This window comes from Gopherus evgoodei, chromosome 8, assembly GCF_007399415.2.
Source record: "Gopherus evgoodei ecotype Sinaloan lineage chromosome 8, rGopEvg1_v1.p, whole genome shotgun sequence".
Classification (NCBI taxonomy): Eukaryota; Metazoa; Chordata; order Testudines; family Testudinidae; genus Gopherus; species Gopherus evgoodei.
Genome location: NC_044329.1, coordinates 22,648,020 through 22,656,446, shown reverse-complemented (window position 1 = coordinate 22,656,446; position 8,427 = coordinate 22,648,020). Strand labels below are relative to the sequence as shown.

At 42.2% G+C, this 8,427-nt stretch overlaps 1 protein-coding gene across 1 annotated transcript in view; it reads right to left on the bottom strand.

Moving 5' to 3' along the window:
• Positions 1-939: 939 nt before the first annotated feature.
• The window catches only part of SLC26A2 (solute carrier family 26 member 2), a 50,206-nt gene continuing 42,718 nt past the window's right edge, over positions 940-8,427 (bottom strand). The window contains exon 5 of the transcript XR_004001711.1: positions 940-1,722. The gene's annotated coding sequence lies outside the window, so the exon portion shown is untranslated. The remainder of the gene's footprint in view (positions 1,723-8,427) is intronic.

Here is an 8,427-nt window from a genome sequence, read left to right as displayed (position 1 = left end):
TTTCCCATGCTATTCATGCTAATTATGATTTAGAATTGAGCCCAGTTTTGACGCAAATCTGAACATTAATTAAGTGTATGAGATAGTGGTGGTTGGATCTATGATTTTGGTCAAGGCCCATTGCCCCCTTTTGTTTACCCTGGCAGTGAAGTCACAATATAAAAATCTGTACAAATATAAATCAGCTAACAAAAGGGCTAATCGCATCTCTGACGTTGCTAAGGAACAATGTCCTGATTAGCCAATGACATCTTATTCTGATGCTATCATGCCTATGTCTTGTGTTTCATTGACTGAGTGTTGTATCAATCAGTAGCCAACTGGGGAGCTTGGCTGAAATGTTTGCTGCTTGGAGAAGATTCCTGCTCCCCTGCTCCTGTTGCTGAATGTAGCCTGTTAATAAAACAGCAGTAATGTTTCTATTCTGCCTCTGGGCTCTAAACTCAAGAAAAGTTACAGTGTTTGTAGAATTCTTTTCAAGTTTATCCCAGCATAAAATTCATTCCTTAAGAGACTCCCACCCTACATTTCAAGGTGCCTGAACCAAGTCCTTTTTTTACTGCACTGTCCAGTGGGAAATATGCCTATTTTTCAGTACTTTAAACTCACTACATATTTGTGTCTTCAATACATTAAAGGGTCTTACTCTAGCAAAGCAAAACACCCCCAACAAATCGTAAATCCTTCATTTCCTCCCATGATAATAAAAGGAAATCAATTGTTTGCAAATTTAACTCAAAAAGTGAATGCAATTATTTTATACTGCACTGGGGCATGGGGAAAATATCACTTTAGCAAGATCCCGCATGACAGATGAGAGAGAAACACAGTTCTCATGGATCTCTACATGTAATGCGCTTATGCCCTCTGGTGACCAACATGCTGTTAATGTCAATCGTGCACCAGGACTACAGAATAAAATACCCACGCAGAGTGAGGTGAGGATTTATTTTTTTATTTTTTTGAAGGAGATGACCAAAGAGGGAAAGAACAATGGAGGCACTTAGCAGAGACATTGTAAATAAATAGGGCCCTTATCAATAACAGGATTCTGTGTCATTGTGCATTACACTGATCATTTTACTAGCTCTTTCCAAATGTTTCTCATTATGAGATAGGAGCATCAGAATTGCCAGACTGGATCAGACCCAAGGGCTATCCCATCCAGTATCCTGTCTCTGATAGTGGCCAGTACAAGATGCATTAGGCAGATGTGGGTCTGACATTAGGTCTCATCCTGATCACTGTACCCCTGAAGCATGAGGTTTAATTCAGATCCACCATTCATTCTAGATCTGACTCTCTCATTGTGGCCCACTGTGCCCCAAAACAGTACCCTGGAACCCCCATATTCACCACTGCCATATAATTATGATATTTTTGTACAAAGTATGCCTTGTGAGGTATCATTTTAAAAGTCTTGACCTGTTGAACATTAATATCCTCTTGGATTGTATATGCTATCATTGTATGGGAAGTTATGAAGTTTTGCTATGTGTGTGTTACTGAAATATGTTGTAAGGTTGGGAACACCTACAACCAGCCTTTCAAGTGCAACAATGGAAGAGCCAGATGTTCTGACGACCCATGAAAGGAATCCACACATCCAAGGACTATCCCAGGAACCATGTACAATCGAGACTTCTCAGCGATAGCACACCGACAATGGAGAATGCTTGACCCACGTCATATCAAAGGCTCTTTCCAACAAGCTGGAAGAAGCTATAAAAGAGAGAAAGTGACATCATCCCCTGGCCTCACCCCCCCCACACACACACACAAATAAACACCTGGAAGCACATCTGGAGGAAAAAGACTGAACTAGGGAGGTGATCCCAGGCTAGAAAGGAGCATGTGTATTAAGGAACTATACCATCTACCAGGGTAAGACACTGCTTGATTCAAATCCTGTCTAATTTATAGAACTCAGATTGTGATTTTACTTTTATTTCTGAGGTAGCCAACTTTGATCTGCACGCTCATTACTTATAATCACTTAAAATCTATCTTTCTGTAGTTAATAAATCTGTTCTATATTTTACCTAAAACAGTGCATTATGGTTGAAATGCTTGGGAAATCTGCTCAGGGCTGGTTCACGTCCACTTTCCTTTGCAGAAGTGGTGGACTGGGTAATAAACTTACTCTGGTCAGGATTCTAACAAAGGCAAGACAGTACAGCCTGGGGGTCCTAGTCTGGGGAGCTGAGAGAATTGGCTGGAGCCTCTCTATTGTTGGTTCATGAGTGGTTGGCAAAAGCAGTCATGTAACTCAGCTGGGTGTGTCTCTGCTTGTGGATGTCTGTGTAAGTACAGTACCTACCTGACAGAGGTTTGTGGCTTAACAATAACATCACAGTATGGGAGGAAGCCCAGGTTGGAGGGACAGATGCTGGTGTAAATTACTATCCAAGGCGAAGGGCAATGGAGAATTAGGCCAATGCTTGTTGCAAATGTAGCAACAGAGCTTGTACATTTTATTTTTCCATTAGAAAAGGTCATTTCATTTATACTGAAATTTCTCTCAGGAATGTGTTTATTCTGAGGACATTTAGTTGTGGGGGAGAAAAGTTGAAAAAAAGCATTTCAATAAGGCCCAAACATAATGGTCAACATTTTCAGAATGGAGCATCTTAATTTTTCATTTTGAAAGACTTTTCATCTAAAATTTTCTTTTATCAATGGCCAGTGATGGGACATTAGAGAGGGAAGGCTGTGAATTACTACAGAGAATTTTTTCCCGGGTATCTGGCTTGTGGGTCTTGCCCACGTGCTCGTGGTCTAACTAATCACTGTATTTTGGATTGGGAAGGAATTTTCCCTCAGGTAAGATTGGCAGAGACCCTGGATGGTATGGGTGGCATATCAACCACACCTTCAGGGAGGCTAGCCCCCCGTCCCCACTCCTTCCACCCCAGGCCCTGCTCCTTCCACCGCCTCATTCATCAGAATCCCTCCCCTCCCATCCACCATGGCCAGAGGAGCCCTGGCTAAGCTGGCCCAATGCCTGGGCTACACTAGCCAGCCCCAAGCGCTGGACCAACCCCCAGACATGCTGGTTGGCCTGAGCTGCCCCAGCCATGCCAGGCAGCCCCAAGCTGTCCTGGATTGCCGGCCGGCCCTGAGCCACCTACTGGCCCAGGCTGCCCACTGGTCACTAGCCATACCCCAGCTCCAGGTTGCTGGCCAGAGTTGAGCCTCCCCTGGCTTTGGGTGAGAGGGATGGGCCTTGGGGCAGAGCGGGAGCAGGGTCACAGCTTGGGTTAGGGGAGATTTAGCCTTCTCTGGTCTTTGATACCCGCTATCCATGCAGGAGGCCGTTTTGCCTTCCTCTGTGGCATGGGCCATAGGTCATTTGCAGGTTTAAACTAGTGTAAATGGTGGATTCTCTGTAACATGAAGTCTTTAAACCATGATTTGAGGACTTCAGCAATTCAGCCAGAGGTTAGGGGGTCTATTATAGGCGTGGGTGGGTGAGGTTCTGTGGCCTGCAATGTGCATGATGTCAGACTAGATGATCACGATGGTCCCTTCTGATCTTAAAGTCTATGAGTCTATTAAAATTTAAAAAAAAAAGCCAAAATCCAAACAAAATGTTTCAACTCTCCCAAATGATTTTTTTGGTCAGAAATTTCATTTCATGGGAAATATTTGAAATTCTTTGTTTTCGTTTTGATTTGGAGCAGAACAAATTTTGAAATCCTGGAATTCCCTGCAAAATGGAAAATTCCAGTTCCCACATGGCTCTATGCATTTCTTGGTTAGCAAATCATTTGTGAACCAAACTTGGTTTCTGTTGATGCTTAACAGGCTATTAAAACTTTCAGCCTGTTAGAAGTTAACTAATTAGTTTTAACTAATAACTTTCAGCCTGTTAGATGCGATTTGGTATTTGTGCTGCATGACTGGTTAACTAAATCATGGGCCATTGTGCTTCTCTTCCCTGATGGAGTAAGTGAGTTTTAAAAAAGGAGAATAATGAATAGTAAGATGTTTTACTATGAATTGTGATAACATTAGTGAAATTTTTGAGATTTGTGAACATTGTCATGAATGCTCAGTAGTATCTGAATGTCCATATGTGATACATAATATGAACCCATGAATTGTACTGAGTTGGCACTGGTGTTTTTGTTTGTATAAATATATGTAAATTGGTTTTTGTTAACAAGGCAACCAGCTCCACTTTCCTGGCTGCTGCTAACTGAGAATTCAGGGAGTAGGTAAGCACCAGAAAAATCAATGGCAGCCAACAAACCTCTATAACAGAGGAATAGAGACCCCTTCTGTCCAAGCAGACGAAATTCAGTGGTTGTGGTGGTTGATTATGAATGCATCAGAGTTCATCAAAACATGCCAAGTATTTTTGCTGGAAAATCTGAAAACTTTTTTTTCTTTTTACCAAATTTTCTTATGAAAAAACTTCCATTTTTTTTTCTACAAAAGACCAAACCCCCCAAAATGTCGAGTGCTCAAAACAAGCCTTTTGGTTAAAAAAAAAATTATTTTGGTTTTTCACTTTTAAACAGGAGCAGATTTACCATGAAACAAACTGTGCAGTGGCACAGGGCCCCCAATGACAGGGGAATCCCCAAAATGCAGGACAAATATCTAACAACCTGCCCCCCCAGTCCCAGCTGATGGCGCAGCAGGGCTCAGGCAGGCAGGCTGAGGCATGTCCCCGTGCACCCTGGGGGGAGTGTGTGTTTGTGTGTGTGTCTCCGCACACTGTCCCCTCCCCGCGCGCCAAATCCACAGCTCCTATTGGCCAGGAACTGTGGCCAATAGGCGCTGCAGGGGCGGTGCCTGCAGGCAGCAGTGTGCGGAGACCCCAGCCGCCCCCCAGGAGCTGCTACCAGAGGTTTGTGTGTGTGTGCTGGTAGCTTTGGGAGCCACACCACCGGAGGTAAGCGCCTGCCCCCCTCCTGCACCCCAACCCTCCCCCAGCTCAGAGCCCACACCCTCCACCCAAACTTCCTCCCAGCCCACCCCCTGCACCCTTTCCTGCACCCCAGCTCCCTGCCCCAATCCAGGTACCTCACTTTATTTTCATTTACTTCCCATTCCTTATAATATAGAAGGAGGATGAAGGAGAAAAAATGAAAAATGGGGAGGGGGAGATAAGCGAGAATGTTCTTTTTCTTGGCTGGGTCCCAAAAATGAAGCTGCACACAGGGCCCCACTAACTCTAAATCCACCACTGCTTTTAAAGAAAGGAAAATTCCATCAAAAATGATTTTTTTCCTCTGAAAATTTTCATTTTTACAGAAGCCATATTTCATTGAAATTACTGTACATTTCTACAAAAAAAATTCTGAGCAGTTTCAGAAAGCATGTACATTCATTCAACATCCTAAGGGCATAAGGGGTATTCGTTGCACAGCTGCATACTCACCTGACGGGTAAACTTGAAGACTGAACCCTTTAAAATGCCTTTTCCATTCTCAGAGTTTGTCTATTATAACATGGGGAATATGACAGGCTAACCTAGCCCAAACCCCAGAGGCTTAATGCAGCAGCCAGTTAGCCCTGACCTCTAGAGGAAGCCCAAGGGAAAACATCTGAGTGTGAGATGAAGTCCTGCTCACAGGTCTGTGTAACTGTTGGTTGTAACTGCTGTGTGTGTTTTGTGACATCTGTTCTGTTTGGACTCTATAAATTCCCATAAAGATGTCCCTGGAGAAAAGGGACTGAATGCTGTTTCCCTGGTTTATTTTGGGGCTAGGAAAACAGTGCGCCAGCCCCCAGGGAATTAGTTCCAAACAATTATTGCTGATTAACTCCATGTGTGGAAGCCCTTATTCCAGAATATAAATCCCTTATTCTGAATTAGTTTGATCTACTTCAATCCACTTTGTAAATACTCCCTTACTTCAGAATAAGAGCAGCCACACATGGAGTTAATCAGGAATAGTTAATTTGCTTTAGTCACATCTGACTCTTTTCTGGATTAATTTCCATGTGCACTCAAGCCTTAAATGCTGTTTTGTGGTGATGTGGTTATTCCTGTTGGGTACTTTCCCAGCAATCAGAGATATTGCCTCACAATTGTGGCAACAAGAATAGCAAACGCCCTTTTGAACAACTTCACCAGGGGACAATATTCCATGGCAGGTTTTTAGAGGGGAGATGTATTTAGCCAGCTGTCTCACTTGCACTTGCTCAAATAGAAATACAACCATTTTGTGGTTCCCTACAGCATCTATCACTGCTGCATGCAGTAATGCTACATTATATGAAAACACAGGTGTTCATATTTTCTAGTCGTTCAGCCGGTCTGACCCATTCAAAGCTGGGAAATTCAGAACTAGGGCTCCTCAAGTCATCCAGACATTGCAGGGCTGCAATTCTGAAACCAAATAACACTGCCCTCTGGCTCGCTTTCCCCCTTCCCTGTTGCATTGTTTCAGCGCTCTGGCTTCCTTCTGTGAAACCCCATGACAACTGACCTCTGGTCTCATGAGGAACAGGGAATGCCTTTGCGACAGCAATGACAGTGTACGTACATCTCTGTGACTATGAGCTACCTGAAGGGAGATCCTCTGCATCTCCCAAGCTGCTTCTCACCAACCATCTTACCTCAAAACAGGAGCAAAGAGAAGAGAATGCATGAGGCAAAAAGTTTCAAACCTGTTTCCTAGTCCTCTTCCTGGATTGTATCTTGCTCCCACTGAGAAGAGACCTAGATAATCCACCCATGCTGTTGGTCCTTTTTATCTAGCTCTGCCTGATCGAAACTGTGAAGCCAGCCAAACAGTTGTATTTTGAAAACAAACAACATTCAAGAGGAATATTTTGGTGAAAACTTGTTCTGCCCATTAGGGATGATTGGAAGGGTTTAGTCAAATACTCCTAGCGGATGACAGCATTGCCGGTATCAAAAGATTTTATTTGGTAAACAAGAGGAATTGTACCAAAGGAATCTCTCTCTACTTCCTACTGTGTCTTCCCTCCAATTGTGAAAGGAATCCTCTTAGTGGGCCAGCCAAGGTGGGTTTTGCAGGGTAGACATACCCAGGGATACCAACTACATCACAGTAACATTGTGAGAATTAAATATTTAGTGTTACAAAGCACTATACCCTGTGAGTACACATTTGTATTTAGAAATTTGGATAACACTATTCCACTCACTCCTTGGGAGGCATGGATCAGAGTTCACGTCACACTCCCTGACAGTACCCAGCCTGGGCTGGAGAAGCTAATGATCCAATCAGTGGACCAAACTGGGTGATGAATGCACCTGAGGCACCTTGCACATACGCTAAGAAGAAGACTCACTCATCTCTTGCACTGACTTATGATCCAGTTTGGGGATTTGAGCCGGGTCACCAGAGGTCATTTACGCACATTGCAAAACAACTACCCAATGTGTCATAAATGGCCATATCTGCAGAAGGAATGCACAGTGGCATAGCAACATGGAGCACTGAAGGCTGGACTGAGGGGAAAGCGTGCTTCTGCCTATGCAGCATTAGCCAGTCACATGCAATGAGCTCTTTCTAATACACTGTGATTCCTGTTCATATAGAACTATGTGTATATATAAAATTAAACATAGGTGATTGTGCTATTACATTCGGAGTATGAAAATGTTACTTTGTTACTAAATTTATAACTAATTTGGAAAAAAAATTAGCTGTACATGTCATCGCTCACAAATTTGTTTTGATAGAAATTGTTGTCTAAAGAATGTAACATTTGTATCTGTACTTGCTTAATACCTAAATGAAAAGAGCTTAAATATCAAGAACAGAAAAATTATAAATATCCTCTTTTTAAATGTGAACAAAAATGTTTATTAAAACTGATACAATTCTTGTGTTGATGGTTTCTCCACAGCCACTCTTTCATAAGGCACATTGGTATTAAAAATATTATCAGAACTGTTTAACAGCTGGAGATAATATGAAGAATTTGACAATCTACAAAACACAGACATTTTTTCTACAGTAAGGCAAAATACAGAGACTGATGAAATATAACCCATTATATACAAATGTTTGGGCAATTTGTACAGCTTCTTGGTGAAAAGTAAGATGTTCAAACACCAGGTCTCTTCTCTCTTTCCATGCACAGGCACAGTTTATGTTAACAAGTTACATGTGCAGAATGTAGTGAGATTAGATCACTTAATGGCTCTCCCCAGCTAGCTAAAGTCTTCTAAACTTGATTTCTGGTTAATGTTGTAGATCATCAGGTCAGTATCAAAACATCCATTGTGCAAACAGTTCACGGTAAAAAAAAAAAGTTATTTGGTTCGTAGTACTGTACCGTTCAAAACCTTCTTATTAAACATAAAACATTTTTGTAAAGTGGGAAGATCTACTTCCTAATGTGAAATGTTTGGCTATTTGAGCTTTCGTTTACTTAAATTTATCCCCAAATTTGAAAAGGGTAATGATAAAACTTGTTGTTTTCACTTAGGAA